This window comes from Dromaius novaehollandiae, chromosome 1, assembly GCF_036370855.1.
Source record: "Dromaius novaehollandiae isolate bDroNov1 chromosome 1, bDroNov1.hap1, whole genome shotgun sequence".
NCBI classification, from domain to species: Eukaryota; Metazoa; Chordata; class Aves; order Casuariiformes; family Dromaiidae; genus Dromaius; species Dromaius novaehollandiae.
The window spans coordinates 25,784,764-25,801,325 of record NC_088098.1 but is presented as its reverse complement, the minus strand read 5'-3'; the positions used below and the strand labels follow the sequence as shown (position 1 = coordinate 25,801,325).

Here is a 16,562-nt window from a genome sequence, read left to right as displayed (position 1 = left end):
TGTTGTAGATGTCTTTGTTCGGTAGGAACCTGTAGTGTTCCTTCATCCTATTAAACATAATGATGAAGAATATGAACTGAAGGAATGGAAGCAAGAAAGGTGTAGTTTGTATCAGATGAAAGCTAGTCTTTCTGAAGGAGATACAGAAGGCTGAGCAACATTTGAAGGAACTGGAACTAGGAAAGAAATGTGAAGAATTGTGAGAGGGAGGATCTCGGAGATACTTCCGTAAATTTAAAATAAAGGAATGAAAAATTGCATACGACAAACTAGAAACTGAGAGAAAGTGTAGAAATTGAGATTACTCATACGAGAAATGTAGAAAGACTTTGAATATTTCAATAGAGGGCAAGTTGAATTTTTCAATATTCAATAGAATGTTTCACCCTAGCTTAGCCTGATTTCCTTGCATCAGCTCCAGTATTTCTTGGCCTGCTAAATCATTTCAGCATGCCAAATTGATGAACTTCATTGGGGCTTTTTTGTTTGTTTGTTTCTGTGGTGTTAGTTTTCTACTGACTTTTGCTGTTCTGAAACAGCCCAACCAACAGTCCAGTTTGGAGCAATAGGAGCTATTTCAAGGAAGGGAGCAGGGTAGGGAGGATGTCGTGAAAGACTGTGCTCAACAATTAGATGGGCTTAAGCTCTCGTAGAATTACACCTTTAGTCACCCACAGTGCAGTTGTGCTAAGATCTGGTATTGTAACTGGTTTGTAGAGAGTTCTTTTAGTTTTAAGATTTCAGAAGTATAACCGAATTAGACTGTCACATGATGAAAGAGATTCTATGGAGTTGTGGTACGATAAAGTAAGAAACTTGGATTCTTTCCCCTGGAGAGTCAGGACAAAAATAGTCTCATCTTGGATAATAGTGTAAGGCATTGGAGTTTACATGAATCACTAATGGCGCCATACTGGAGTTTTAATTTGTCATAATACTTAGATTTGCATAAAAACATACTTGAGTTCAGAACAGTACCTTGTCCTTTTCCAGATGCTGCATGTCACAGAGAAACCATGTTTACTAGGCACCAAAAATAGTATTTTTAATAGTGAACTAGCTCAGTTGTCAAGAGGACAAGGTAAATGCTTCTCCAGAAGAGCTGCACATATTTGCTGTGAGTGAAAAATTGGCCTCTGCTTTGCTATGAGTACAGAGAATCAAAATGGCTGAGTAAACATTCCAGTTCACAACCAGGCAAGTTACGTGTCAGCAGCTTGGTGTTTGTCTAGATCTGGACAAATCATCCTTCAACAGATTTTTAGACAAAGTACAGTATGCAGTTCCCGTTGTAACACCGTGAGTTGTGCTTGGCAGTGTGTGCTTTTAAGCTGACAATAAATCATTCTTGACTGTTACATTTCCGTAGAGGGTGGTTGTTATATTCAGGGTTTGAGCTGGGAGGTCCATATAACAAGTCCTGTATTCTGAGATCCTTGCAAAGCCTTTATAACAAAATGCTTAGCCCTCATTAAATTGGAGTCAGCAAGTAGCCCTGAAAACCTGTTGAAGTTGCACAGAATGAGGTTTAACTCTTTAATCTCAACATTTTTGTATGACTTTTTTTCTTTTAGCACTCTTTCTTTAGACTCAGATTCCCCAATGGATTCTTTCTCTCCTACATTCATAATTTTGTCTTGCCCATTTCTCTTCCGCTGAGATTTTTGACCATTATGACTTAGAAGATAACCTTTAGCTAACATCTACCTGGGAGTATTGCTTGCAGTTTATTACCAGAATCAAATGGTACTTTGTTCTCCAAATGTGTGTTCAGATACCATCTCTCTGCTCATGTTCCAGCTCTTTTACTTTCATGAGGAGCGTGACTTTTCTTCTATAAACTCACTAACATGATTTAAGGGTTCTCCCTGTAGAGCTGGCATTTTGGTTTGTAGAAGCCTTTGTACACAGTAAGGACAGTAGTCTTAATTCCGCCCTTTTTTTGGATTTGCTTTAATCTAGACTGAAAGTGAGCATAACACTAGATTATGTATAACTGTATATAAGTCTCCTAGATAAGTCCAAGAGTAGTAATTTTGTTGGATGTACGACAGCTATTTCAATCAGAGGACTCCATGAAGGCTCCTTGGCTTGCTATGGGCCATAATGTCTTAGCTGTTGGGTGAGGGTGGGAGAAGGGTGAATCTGGGCTTGTTTGACCCGGATCAAAGAATGATCACCATACATAGTCAGGGTCTGTGCTACTGGATAGTTAATGCCCTGACTGCATTTTCAGGACGAAGGACCCAGCATTTTCTGAGAAGGAAGTCTGAAGTAGGTCTTGGGAAGAAAAAAGCTCCTGTGCTTGATAAAGTGAAGAGGCAGCCTCTGAATGAACTAGAGTGGGTTAATTATAAGTAGTAAACTGAGAGTCATTAATCACATTTGAAGTGGAGTTGTGGTTTTGTGGACAGCTCATCTGTTCTTACGATATGCTGCTGCCAAGTTGGAGAGGAGTTGCACCCTGCTCCCCTGCCCTCAGTCCTCTCTCCCCTTCCATGTCCTCATGTGTGTGGGCTTGCATCCTCCCTTGTGCTGGATCTGGGAGTCATCAGGCACTTCTGTGGATCAAATTAATTCAGTAAAACAGCAGAAAAACAACTTAGCAAAAGCCTTAATATGCTTTCTGCCATTTCAGTGAATTGAATTGTCTCATAGAGGGGTCTGAGACCATTGTAGATGGCATAAGGTAAGTAATGGGAGCCTGTGGCTGACGGAGGCAGGAGGAGAGAGAAGATGGGAGTGAGTATTCCCCGGAGCAGTTAGATCTGATTTCCCCGTCTCATGAAAAAGTCCTGCAAATATTGATTGGCCTTCAAAGTTCACCTACATCGCTATGAGTGGTCACTCTACCTCTGAGGACGGTGTTCTTGTAAAAAGTGTGCAGTGTGAGGGTGACCCAATTGAAAAATAGTGAAAGACTTATTACTAAGTAGCTGAGTTTGAGGTGTGTGAAACCTGGGGTTATGGCCGCTTGCTCAAAGCCAGCATGGTGTTTATGTACAGACTGGAACTCATCCGAGGTAGGGAGCTTCTGTATAATTTTGTCTGGGTAGCTGAATTTCATATTTATTTTAAGTCTTTGTGCTTAAAAGACTCAGGTACAATCACATTATTAGTTCCTTCCAAACTGTATTTTGCTGACATGCAAATCTTAGCAAGTCATCAGTTTTTCATACTCAGTACTTCTCCCATTTATTGGTGATATACAATATGAAACTGCAGGACCTCCCTCTTTGAGTATAACTGCACTCTGTCCCTTTTCTCTATGCTACAGTTGCATGCACTTGTTTGGGTTGGTGCGTTTTTTTCAGAAGTCTTTATATGATGCATATCACCACAGTGTCTGAGTAGCTGTATCGGTGAGGTCTCTAAATTCTCAAGATTTGCTACTTAGGCATTTCATTAAATATTATTTGTAAACTACTGAAGGAAAACACTGTACTTGCTACTTTTATGAGGCCTGTATCTCTATCTGATGTAAACAAGTCACACACACGCACCCATTTTGTCTTTCAGTATCAAGGTTTTTTTTCCCAAAAAGAACAGCAAGAGTTTTGCTTCTTAAAACAGAATTAGTCAAGTTGATCAAATGTTTACTTCTGGCACTTTGCTTTTTGTAGTCTTTCTACTTTTTTTGTTGCAAAATAGCAAATTAAGTAGATTCTGAAGTTTGTACAAGGCTGCAATTTTGATATGAGGAGATGAAATGGTTTCAAGGCTCACCGTTTTTCTCTTTATAGCAGTGATAGCATTGAGTTGTTAAGCTGCTATTTATGAGTAAAGTTCTACTGAATAGTGTTGTGTTACAGTAAAAATAAGATAAAGTAGTAAATGGTCTGCCATTTGAGGAGATCGTTTTTAAATTGACTTCTTATTTCTAAAGTCAGATCCCCAAATTGTAAAACCTTTATAATGGCTTCTGAATTTTTAAATAAGGTTTTTTTTAGCAAAAGGAAGGGATATTTATAGAGCCATTGACTTCTTTCATTATAGCTATTTAATAATAATAACTCTAAGATATTATGATTAATATATGGATTGATCGTACCTTTGTGATTCAGTTCTTTAAAGGGACTCATCTCCATGTGCAGGACTTACCCTGCCATGTAGTGACAGCTGTGGGAAGAGAAAGGGCAAAACCACCTTCAGGGTATCTGATTTTGATTTAGGAACTTTCTAGGGGAAAGAAAAAGAGAAGAAAGACAGAGAAAACACAGAGTCCATCAAAGACCTAGATTCACATCTTCATGTAGTGTTTCTAAGTTTAGCAAAGTATTATGCAGCACTTTTGTTTGTCTTGCATTGTGGAAACTACTTGACTATACCGTAGAGTTTAGTGGCACTCAGTGATACAAAGGGAGATGCCAAGACTACTTCTTGCCTGGGGAGGCACTAGTCTGTGGTTTGGATTTCTGAAGATTGCTTGAGACTAAATGATGTTTGGTGCACCTCAGTGAAAAAACAGTTTTTATCTATATAACCTGCATCATTGCTCCTGTAAAGTCAAAATACTGTTTGGGAGTCACCTATGCCAGCTCGAGCATTTGTTCTGAGGGACAAGAATAAAGGTACATGTAAGAAGATATCAGGGATTTATTTAAAATAACTTTTTGGGTTGTAGAATTTCAGTATAACTGAAAATTTGTCAGTTATTTTAGGATGTTACTTCCTTGACTTGCTTATCTCTATTTTCATCTTGCTATCCAAAGCACATAGAGTATACATTCAGAATATAACCGTGGTGTTTTTCTGTGAGTTCTGAGGATATCAGAGAATGTATGCAAAAATAATTTTGTTGGTGCTAATAAGAGGACTTCTGTGTACCAATATGCAATGGAATATAAAGGAATATTCCCTGAATGCTCAAAAATCTGGAGATTTTTCCTTCAGAGGTGTTCAGTGTCCCATTCAGAGAAAAGCGTGGATGTTAAGATCTGCTAGTCTGCAAATATGTATGCTAAGGAGGGAGAATTCTTGGAATACAAAGACAACCTGTGTTGTGAGACATCATAAAGTGTATTGAGATATTGGTAGTGTTGCAGTGAGCTGAAGACTTGATTGGAAAACTGTGTTTTAGAAAAAAATATCAAGGATGCGGTATTCTCAGAGTATGCAGGTTTTTAAACTTTTACTACATATCCAAATTTCTGGGTGGCTGTTGGAAAGGAACATTTCCTCACCGCGAAGCTTCTTCCCAGTAGGTGCCATGCTGTTATAAATTTAACTGACCCTAGGAGTGTTAGTCTTTGAGAGCATATAAGAATAGGATTTATGGTTCTGAGTTAATAAAATATGCTGATGCCACTGTAAGCCCTATTTAGATAGACAGCAGTAATCTCTGTTGAGCAGTATGAAACCGTCTGTCTCTAAGTAGTGGAAACCTAATAGTTCACAGCAAGGTTGTACCACATCCAGAGATGAGAAAAATGTGCCTGAAGTCAGAGGAGTTTTAGCTGCGTGGTTTTATTTTCTTGTATAATTACATTCTTTTTCTGGTGTTAATATTACACATTATGTCAAGTAAACGGTATATCTGAAGTGCACAAAGGAAGAGGTGCTGTTTTAAGTTCATATCATACCTTATTTTTGCTAGGTTAGCACAGGAAATAATATTCTTCTAAATCTACAATGTGAATCTAAAGTATACAGAATTGATGTTAAACACAGAATATGCTGTGTGTTTGTAAAGGGGCATTCAGATAAATAATAATATATACTTAGAAGGCTAAGTTAACATATTGGCCTATTGTGTATTTTGTATTGTAAAGTATAAAAAATGTTGTTTGCAAGTTTTTATCTTTTGTGAAAAGAGTTGAAAGTGTTTCATGTTTGGAAAAATTACTATGAATTTGTAATTTTTTTATTGTGTTTGAAATACTTGACATTTAAATATGTGGTTGTATTTACATGTGTTGTATTTTCATTACAGCTAATCTTCTTGAAACTTGGTTGGCAGATGCCTTAAGCAGTTCTATAAAATTGGGACAGATACAGTATTTTGCAACCTTGGAATTTAATTGCAAATAAAGAACATGTTATAATTGTGTTTTCCCACTTTTTAAGATTTCCACTCTTAAAATGTAAGGCAACTTTATTACGAGAACAGCTGTGTGTAAGCAATACAGAAAAATATACTTTAATGGGGAGATTAATATTTGCAAGTTCATTACTTGGTACCTTGTTTTAATGTAAATTATGAATAATACAGATTTTATATGCTGCAGACATGCAGATTACCTCTGTATGCTACTTAATATATTACGTAAACAAGTCTGTGTGAAGAGGAAACCATTTGAGGCATATGTCTTTTTATAGAGGGCAACAGTTTTCAATATTAGTTCTAAATGACTGCTATATAATTTGAAAGGGGAGTAGAATAAGAAATAATTTGACAAGTGTTATGTTTTTATGTGGTTCACAAGTACATGGTGCCTGTGTATGCTGGGATCTTTTTGTTTGTTTGGGGCTTTTTAAAAAAAATCCTCAACATTTTCCCACCACTGATTCTTAGCTTTCGATTTATTTGAATGGTGTATATTATAGCTAAATATAATTAAATATGTTTTGTTCTGTGGGTGAAATAGCTAACTCTACTAATACCCTTAGTAAGTTTATAGAACCCAGCATTAATGATCACTTAATTTAAATGGTCCAAAATAGAAGAAAAAAATCTATGTAGCTATGTAATTAATGCTTTGTGACATACTAATTGTACAACTTGACCTACAATCTGAAGTTCAAGGTTTTTTTGTATCAGAGATGAATTTTTAAATTTTTTGAAGTGTTCACTCAGATTGTATAGCGTTTATAAGAGTATCCAACAATTTCTTCCCTCTTCAAATCAAATTTTATTGATCAGTGTATTCCCTCTTGTGATTCTTCTTAACAGTGACTAAATTCCTCCATCCAAACATTGGGTATTCCCTGATGCTTCTTCACCAGGACAGCAGTCTCCCTTGGTTCCTGTGCGGGTGAGAGTGACAAGCTCTTCTGGGAGGTCTATGTTAGATGGTGATTGCATCCTAGTTAGAAGTTTAAAGTCAGGTGGGATGAATGTGATTTTAATGTTGCGTAATACTGGGTAAACATGGTCCAGCTCTATTTCTTCGATCAGCCATTTCCAATTTACTGTTTGGCTGAGGGCCTGCTCCCTCTTAATCACTTCTGTCTTTGCTTTTGCAGTTTTTTTATCTGAGTAGCTCCCCTGAAATACCTGTTTTCCCCGACAAGATTGCAAACATTCATCCAAGTTGCTCATGTTATATCTTTTCAATAAATATATTCTTAAAAATGCCTTACACCTTTTTTCTAATAGGTCCCTAGATTTGAAGAATTTAAATGCTGAGACTAATGCTTCAGGAAGAGCAGACACCAACTAGTATGATTCTTTTTTAGGCTTCTCTTTGCCCACTCTACCCGTTGCACTTCCCTGTCTGGCCTGGCCTTGGTTCCCGATGTCCACCGTGTGCCCAAGGACGCTGGCCATTCAGTTGCAGCAGTTCACATTTAAGTATCTGATGGCAGCACTAAGCTGGCTTTATTTTCCTTACAAATCTCTCTTCCATTTTGAAAAGCCCCAGAATATAATGGAAGTTGATATTTGTAAGTTTATTTACCAGATTTTTCTGTACATTTTTTTCCTATGCATTTGCAGTTTGTTTTAGCCATCTTAAAGTACCAGTCTTCTACTTTTTATGATTGCCTGGCACAGAATTCCTTTTAAACTTGTGGTGACGCTTTAAAATCTGGCTTGATGAACGAGGATGCCTATGTGCTTGTTACTTCATTTTTAAGTCAAAGATGCAGTATCAGATCCAAAAATACATAAGTTAGTCAAATAAAGCCAAGAGAAACTATATTAGATCACCAAGGGATAAAACAGTCCTCAGGGTTGCTTCAGGGGGAAAACTGTGGTGGGCTTCATGGAGAAAAAGGAAGTCTTCCCCAGCCCTTTCCAGTGCACTGTTGACAGACCTGACAGCAGGATTTATAAGGCTTATTTCCACCTTTTTCCTGGCTCTCTTTCACTCTTGAGCATCACGTAAACCATGTTATGTAGGGAGCCTGTTTAGAGTTTAGCGCTGGGCAGGAGATGAGTGTTTTCCTCCCTTACCTCCTTGAGCTGTGGGAGCACCATGGTAGGATGTCCACCTTCTGCCCACATGTACCAGCATGAGCTGCCCGAGGGGACGGAGGGGACAGGCCAAGAGCAGCCGATTGAACAGTTTAAAGACACAGAGTTATAGAGAGGAAATAAGCCTTATAAATGCTGTCTGCTGCACATCTTAGGTTTTCATACACTCGTACAGAGGATCCAGGGAATCAGGAAGTAGGATGAAGGTTATCATAATTTTGACGCAAACACTTAAACAGCTAATCTGTTTCTAAATGGTTATGTTTTTAATCACAAGCCTCTTTACATGGCTGAGCTGTTCTTTTTCTAACTTTACTTTGTTTTATACGGGAAATATTTCTGATCAGATTGCTTAAGCTCTGAGCTGTCATGTAAATACATTCTGTCAAGTATATAATACACATTTTAAAATTTGTCTAAATATTTATGCTCTTGAGGGGATCACTGTAGCTCTCGACAGACAGTTACAACCTAGTGAGTAAATAACTTGTATTTTTTTTTAAAGTCTGCATTGTTTTTGCAATAAATTGTAAGTGCCTAAAGGATCACTTAAATCTCACAAATTTCTGCAAGATAGTCACTTAAGAAAAAATTACCACCTGTCTTTCAGGAGTACATGCAATGCATATATACATGTGTGTATATAAATATATATGTATATATATTATATATGTGTATACATATATATAGAGAGAAGATAAAACACTTCGTTCTGAAAAACAAAGACAAAGACCTAAAGTGAATGAAATGCTACCGTGTTTAAAATTATCGTCAGAATTTTCCTGCTTAGAGTACAGTGATAAAATCTGTGGTATTCTGATTTTTTTTTAAATTTTAAAAAGTTCAGTGAAATTTGGTGCAGCAAAGAACGAGAGTTTTCATTCATTTTTGAGTAATGAGCTTTATTTTTCCAGAAGTCTGTGAGAAGGAAAATTATTAACAGTATAGTTTGGAATGTAGTTAGTTTGTAATCAATGAGAGTTACAGTGGCTGCAATTGATACCAGACACAACAACACTGAAACTATTCACCAATAAGAAAAGATCTCCCAGTCTAAACTGGTGGAAGTATGTGTTGGGTTATAGTCTATATACGACATAATAAATTGTAGTATCTTTTCTTTTTATTTTGTACAATAATAAAGTATATCCAGAGACAGTAAATTTGTGATTTTAACATCTTTTGACAAGCACATTAGGCTGTAGAAAGAGCATCCAAGTTGGGGCTTGGGGCATATGGTGCTACCTTCTGCTAGCATAGCTCCGAAACAAGTCACTGTGTTCACCAAGGGGTCACGTTCAGACACTCAGGTTCATTCCTTTGGTCTGGGGGAAAAAACACAGTTCCTTTTCATAAGGAAAAAAATAGAACATAAAACAAAAACCTCACTTCCCTGCAAATACATTATGCGGGGGACACTGATGTTCTGAAATGTTTTTCTATCAGTCAGTTTTTTTCAAGGCATTCGAGAAAGACTTCAGAGAAGTTAAGCTAAACAAAAATTGTATTGGTTAATAACCCACAAGCTAAACAATGCTGTAGCGCTGTTAATCCTCAAATTAAACTATGTAAAGATTTATAGCTATTTTTTATTCTGAAAAGAGAGATAATGCTATTTTGAAAAAATACAGGTTTATTTCATGATGTGAAATAGTTGAAATATTTCAAATTTAGTACATTCAGGGTATTATTTAAATGGTTGTTTCTCAAATAAATAACAACTCACAGAGACTTAGTTTTCACATCTTCCTAGGTTGTCTTACTTTATTTAGATTTAAAGATTGGTATTTATAATAGATAATCCAAGTGTTGTGTATCTTGGGAATTCAACATATGGATGGGGATACGGGAGGAATTAGTTATACGAGATTTGTTGACCAGCTTTTAATTCAGATTGTCATTTTTAACACACGGCAGTGCAGATGGTAAAGTTTTGACTGTCCGTTAGAGCCGAAATACCTTAGGGACAGCTGTTGCTGATAAATCTTTTTTACATGCTTTAGGTCAAGAGTAGTCAAACCTGTTACAGCACCTGCTTTTACATATGCAAATCTGTTGTTTTGTCATTTCATTAAACAAGGAAAGGTAGTGGTCTCTTGTGGCTGTAAGTAAGTCTGGAACATAGCCCGTATGAAATGAAATCTAGCAAAAAGATCAACCGTGCTTTCAGTAGTATAGCCATGGGATGTTGCTTCTGTTTTGGGGCTTTGTTTCTGGAAGACTGCCTGTAATTTGGAAGGAGGGTAGAAAGACAAGTATATGTTTGGAGGCAAGAAGAAAAGGGAAGGTGTTTGCTGTCATTGACTGTAGGGTAGTTGTGAAGTTTGACATGCCCAGAAGCTAATGGATGCCATGTGGGGCTACCATACACTGCATACCTCAGTTTTCATCATCTGGTAAGCCTGCAGCATGATTTCCGGGCACTGGAGCATACAACATGTCTACTTTGGTTTGGAGCTGATTGATCCACAGTACAGAACATGCTTGTGGGATCTTCACTTGCTATAGAACAACATAAATGATTGAAATGCTTTCTTAAGAAAGAAAAGTAAGATTTGTTTATATACTTTAGTGCCTGGTAAAAATTGCTGTCAAACAGTAACACACTGTATAATAGTTGACAGTTTACTGCATAATGTTACGTATGGCTTGTGGAAACTTTTAAACTGTTTAGATTTGTTTAATGTATTGGATATGTATGTAGAGAATGGAAATCATGAGGAGGAAACTTCTTACTTCATTTATTGCACTTTGCAAATGGGGTTGTGGCATGTAATAGAAGGATTATTTTTTAAGCAAACTGACAGAAGATTTTATCCTGCACTGCCATAGATTGCTGTGGGGGAGAAAGGGAAATAGTAAAATTGATGAACAAATGTTGCATGCTGTCATTTTAGATTATGTTGTTTCAATGTGAAGTTGTTGCTAATTTTTTTAAAGATATGGTAAAATTTTGATATTGCAGAAAGTAGCATAGCAGCACTGTTGATTGTGTTAATTATTCCATTCCCAGGCTAGTTTGTCAACAATATCTTAACCAAGCCACATGCAAAAACTGTATGTTAAAGATTTTATGGAGAAAAAGAAAATACTGCCCTGACCTTTTAACCTTGTCAACTGTGTTTTCTATTCTGACACTATGCATTATTTTTGCAAAGGTTAGAAGTTTAACTCTTCAAGGAACCAGATATCATTTTTATTGGGATATTAATTCTGGTAGGTGCTAATCTCATCAAGATTTGCAGACATTTTCCTTCATAGGCCATTCTGATTTGTAGCTTTTTCTTTTCACAGCAGTATTAAATACCAAACCTTCTCTGATATGGAAGTTCATTAGAGATATGTCTTTGATGGCAGCCCTTTCAGGGCTTCAGTTTCAAATACCTTGATGTAAAGCTTAAGAAGCCATTGTGTTGTAAGCCCTCCTTGATGTGTCTTATTTAGATCTGCATAGTAAATCAAGGAAAGTAAATAACAAGGCAGCAGATGGAAGCATGGAGATAAGGCCAGTGAACAATTGTATTTGTATTTTGTTATGATGTTGACAGGAGCTAAAATTCACTAATCTAGTTCAACTGATCTGCATTTCAAAGAAATCTCATTTAGCAGCAACTTGAAGGTTTGGAGGATAAAGTTCTTTTATTGCAGCTTTTATTGCATTCTTTGCTAATTTATCTGGTCAAGATTTAGCTTTGCTTACTTAAAGCAGCAAGCATGTTACAAGGAGTCTTAAATACTACGAAAGCATTAACGTCTAGACTATGAACTGAAGGTAATTACATATCCAGCAGTGAATAGGCTACGTTTAGGAAATACTGTTTTCCAAATGGAATTGCAAGAGAAATGCAGATAAGGTATTTTTCCCTGTCTGTTTCCTCTAACTGTTTTTTTTTTCTTTTCTTTTTTTTTTATTTGGGGAGGGGGAAATGAATACATAAATAAATCTAAAATTATTAAATATATTAAAAAAATTTTTGGACTGTGGATTCAGTCATGGTATACGTGGCTGTTCTGTTTACAAATCGATAGCTGATATTAAGGTTTCATTTAAAAGTGGTTCTTTGATAACTATTAAAAGGTGGACAACAGTGTAGGAGAGCATGGACCATTATTGTTTAAATGCATGTCCTAAATGAGATAGACAATGCTTATGTAAATTATGTACCGTATATTAGATGAAGTACAGCCATGTCCTCTAGAAAAAATGTGCTAAATATATTTTAAAAATCAAGTATAATTAAAATGAAGTGTGATATAAAGTAGAATTTAGTAGAATTGTATTTTTAAAAATGCAATTTCTTATATTTTTAATAAGATATTTAATCTTAAGGGCAACAGACTTAGCCTCTTGCTTTGATTTAGTTTTCATTTTATAATATAATACAAATAATGGGCTATTTAGGCAATTAATCGCAAGTGTGTGCCTACCTATCTAAACATACAATAATATGGCAAAGTGTGCCAGATCAGTTTTCAGAAATGATTTAAAGCTTCAGGCACGTACCTCCGCTCTAATAATAGGACCCAGCCATGTAAACCAAAACAAGCAGCTGCTGCATTTTAATGTTACAGTCCCAGCTGCCCTTCTGCAGCCTGTCCCTGTCACAGGGGTGCTGTAGTGGAGCACATGCTCCGTGCCGTACCTCGAGGACTGCACTTCTGTCTGATCCGTAGTGCAGACCCTTCTCCATAGGTTGGGACGGGGTAGAGGGAACAACAGCTGGGGATGGCAGTACTTGGAAGGCTTCAGCTGTATTTGATACCTTTTGACTGCAGGAGTCTGTAGACTAGTTAGATTATGGTCTGGTAAATGCTTCTTTGGTAGTAGCTAACTTAAGTACCTTTGGGTTTCTTCTGCTCATTACTGTACTTCTGAAGACTCTTATACAGTTCTCTGTGGTTCTGCAAGGTGAGCTCTTACCAGGTTGACAATAACTTGCGTTTTACCGGTTTACTTGCACTGTAGACTAGTTCCCCAGGGTGGTTGACCGTGCAGCTCCAAGAATAGTTGCACGGCCACAGCTTGGTGGGCAGTGCTGGGAAGTGGTGCTTTAAATGCTGCTGCTGCTAGAAGAGGTGTTTGTCAGACTGCACCCCAAAATGCTCCAGGTGAGCTTCCACAGTAGTGCACCTCAACCTACATCATGACCATTTGGTCCTGTGTTTATCCCTGGCCACATTTTCCCACTCCTCTCTTAAAATGATGTCCCTGCTTTGGTTTTGGCCAAAAATCGATCACTTTTCTGGGTGGGACTGTTTTCAAATAATTTAGCTTCCTGATGTGTCTTACCTTGCGATTGCACAAATGTCCAAGTCAGCACAAGAACGGTGTGGGAGCAGTCTGCAGCTAGAGCTGATGAGGAAGGAGAAGGAAGTTAGGCCTGCATCAGCCCCAGTTTAGACTGGCTTATGTTGTTATGTAGCTGCATTCTGTCTGGAAATCTTGTAGTTATCCCCCCAAACCACTTTACACTCTGCATGTATAAAATGAAATATACCAATACAAATAGCAGTTACTCAAAAAAGGTGACTTGCACTGCTTTGTGAAATAAATACATGCCAGCCAATATAATGAAGACAATAAAATAAATCAGACTCACTTAGAAAACTTCACAGTATATCTGAATGTTTAATTGTGTCCAAGTCTGCTAAAGTTCAGAAAGCAAATTTTGGTTTTGAAAATGTCACAGGGAGATCATCCTGCTAACAACTTCCAGTTGCAATTGGGTAGGTCCATATGAGCAAGTCCTTTCAGGCACTGTCGTTGTCACATTTCATATAACAATTTAAACCATCCTCTGCTCCCCTCAGATAACTATATGATCCTACTGTCTGTCCTGCCTCAGTTCCCAGAGTTTAACAATCCATACTGTGCTTTTTGAACCTCATACCCTTGTACCTTTAGTTCCAGCAACACTGACCGTCGTTACATCCAGCTTAAACCCTTCCCACGTCTGTGCATTGCCTAAGGTGACAAGGAGGCATCCTGACTGTCACTGAATGCTTGCCTCTTGCGCTGCTGTCCCTCCTGGCTCAAAGCAAGTATTATATTCTTCACATGATGGCCAGAGGGGAGAGAATTTTCAGCAAAAGGGAGAGTGGCAGGCAAGAGAAGAAAAGAGGAGAAAGAGAAGGGGAGAAGAAATGCTGAAAGAAAGTTTTCTGGAATTTCTCTCATCTTTCCCTCCACAGATGCCCTTTGCACATCCGCTGTGGTAGCATAACAGTATTGTATGTAGAGAGCGATGTTCTCTCAGGTAATCAGGATCAAAACGATCTAGAGAGGATGGTGTGTTAAAAAATAAAGCCTGAATTCTACCTGTAGTCTTGTCAGCACCAGGGCCGATTGCAAAGCCCTACCTTGCTCCATTCTCAATGTGACATTGCATTTGTTGGATCACACCAAATTATGTAGCTTTTGTTTTATTTCGATCCTGCTGTGTAGTCCTATGCTGAACAGCAGTCTGATGCTGAAAGGAGAAGGGCAGACAGAGCTGTAAGGAATTATGTCGGAGGCAATAGGTGGTACTCTTTTGGAGTTTGCTGAAGAAAAATAGTCCCAGCCATACTTGCCACAAGAACTACTACCTAAAGTTACTACCTACTGTCTGTTTAGCCTCCACAGGCTTGAATGCCAAAATCATTTTTACCAGCTCTTGCATCCAGTCGTCCCAAAAGATGCCATTATATCTTTGTTGGCAGATTGGCTCTTACCTAGTTAGCCCGTATCTTTTATCACCTATTTCATGTATAGAATTTGCTTTGGCGTGATAAACAGCTAAGCCATGAAAGGAGTTAATCAGATAGGAATATTACCTTTATTTTCTTACCAGTCCATCTCCTTTGGATTCAGCTTAAGATTCTACTTCTGGTCAATATTTTAAAAATAAATCCTAAATAAATCTGCAAGAGAATGCAAGAATTATTTCTTCAACTCTTAATCTCTGTCCAAATACAAAAGATGAAAAATTCAGTATACAAGTGATGAGATGTCTAGATTTTAAAATGTTTCAAATTTTAGTGGATGTTTTCAGATCTTGGAAGACATATATGTATAAATAGAAGGGAAATTGTCATTAAGATAATGTCACCGATCTATGGCTTCTAAAAATGGATAGACCATTTTACCTGTTACCATATTGTAAGAGCCTTTCTTTCTTTTTATGATGTAAGAGAAAGGAAGTAGTATCAACTCGAGTTTTTTTTTCTAATAGTGTTTTTTCAAACATCCTTAAGTTGCAAACAAACAAAATAGCTTCATCCAGTTTAACAGCACAACATTTAGGGAATTGTGCAAAATAATGTCTTCACTTCTTTCATTCTTTACATTCTGATTGATCTTGCTTACTCCTTACGTCGTTTCCAAATTGGACAATGATAGCAGAGATTAGTTTTTAGGCACTTTGCCACAGATATATTTGTTTCTTTTTTTGCCCTATGTTAGAACATCTTTCCTAACAGAGGTTGCAAAGCTTACTATTACATCATTGATTGTTTTGTGAGTTTTGTGTTTCTGTGAGATAAAATTTCTAGGTAGAAACACCATAATTAGTATCCTGTAATACTGTTTTTACCTGTTGTGGTATGTGGAATCCATTTCTCTAAATTTTTAAATTTTGTGAGGTTGACTGTGCTCATATAGCAATTCGGAGATACTCAGTTCTTGTTTCGTACTGCTTACAGTTATTTATAATTAGTATTACAGTGATAACGCAGGATCTCAGACAGAACTTAGATTGCTTTTGTGCTAGATGATTTATAATCCTGTCCTAAAGATTTTAGTTTCTAAATAGACCAGTTGGACAAGTGATAGAAGGGAGAGCTTGCCTAAAATCTTGCTATGAGTCAGTAGCACATGGGTCTTTGATCCATGCTATGTGATGCTTGCTGTCCAGTGAATTTTGTTTCCTCTTCAGTTTAGTTACTTGAGCTGCAAGGCAAACATAATGGCAAACAGAGTGGCAGCCTCTTCTCTCCTGCAAATTGTAGAAGTGATGAAGGAAAATAGATAGAACACTAAATGTACTTTGACCCAATATATCAAGCTGACCAAAAAAAAAGGCATCTGTAATCCAAATTCCTCATTGCTGGCTCTAGAAAGAATGCTAATAAATATATCTATGCATAGATACAGAGGAAACTCCTGGTGTGTGTGTGACATGTTAGGGTATTAATTCATGCATTTCACAAAGGGGGCTTCGGTTGCATACTCTTGTCTGAACAAAGTTATTTTTGTCTTTTTTTTTTTTTCTTTTTTTTACTTAGTAAGGGCTTCTTCATTGAACGTTCCAGTGCATGGGTCTCAGTATATGCTTAGTTCACAAACCCAAAGATCTGTTTCCCAATGCACAGTGCCATTTATGTTTGCTATCAGCAAGATAATAGAAAGGACGGGGTATATTTCTTTGGCACGCCTGGTAGATAT

At 37.2% G+C, this 16,562-nt stretch overlaps 1 protein-coding gene across 8 annotated transcripts in view; it reads left to right on the top strand.

The window, feature by feature from the left end:
* Window positions 1-16,562, top strand: part of FOXP2 (forkhead box P2) — a 442,171-nt gene that overhangs the window by 46,195 nt on the left and 379,414 nt on the right. The window contains exon 2 of one of the 8 annotated variants that reach the window (XM_064507568.1): window positions 6,893-6,974. The exons of the other annotated variants lie outside the window; for them this stretch is intronic. The gene's annotated coding sequence lies outside the window, so the exon portion shown is untranslated. The remainder of the gene's footprint in view (window positions 1-6,892; window positions 6,975-16,562) is intronic. 8 annotated transcript variants of the gene reach the window in all.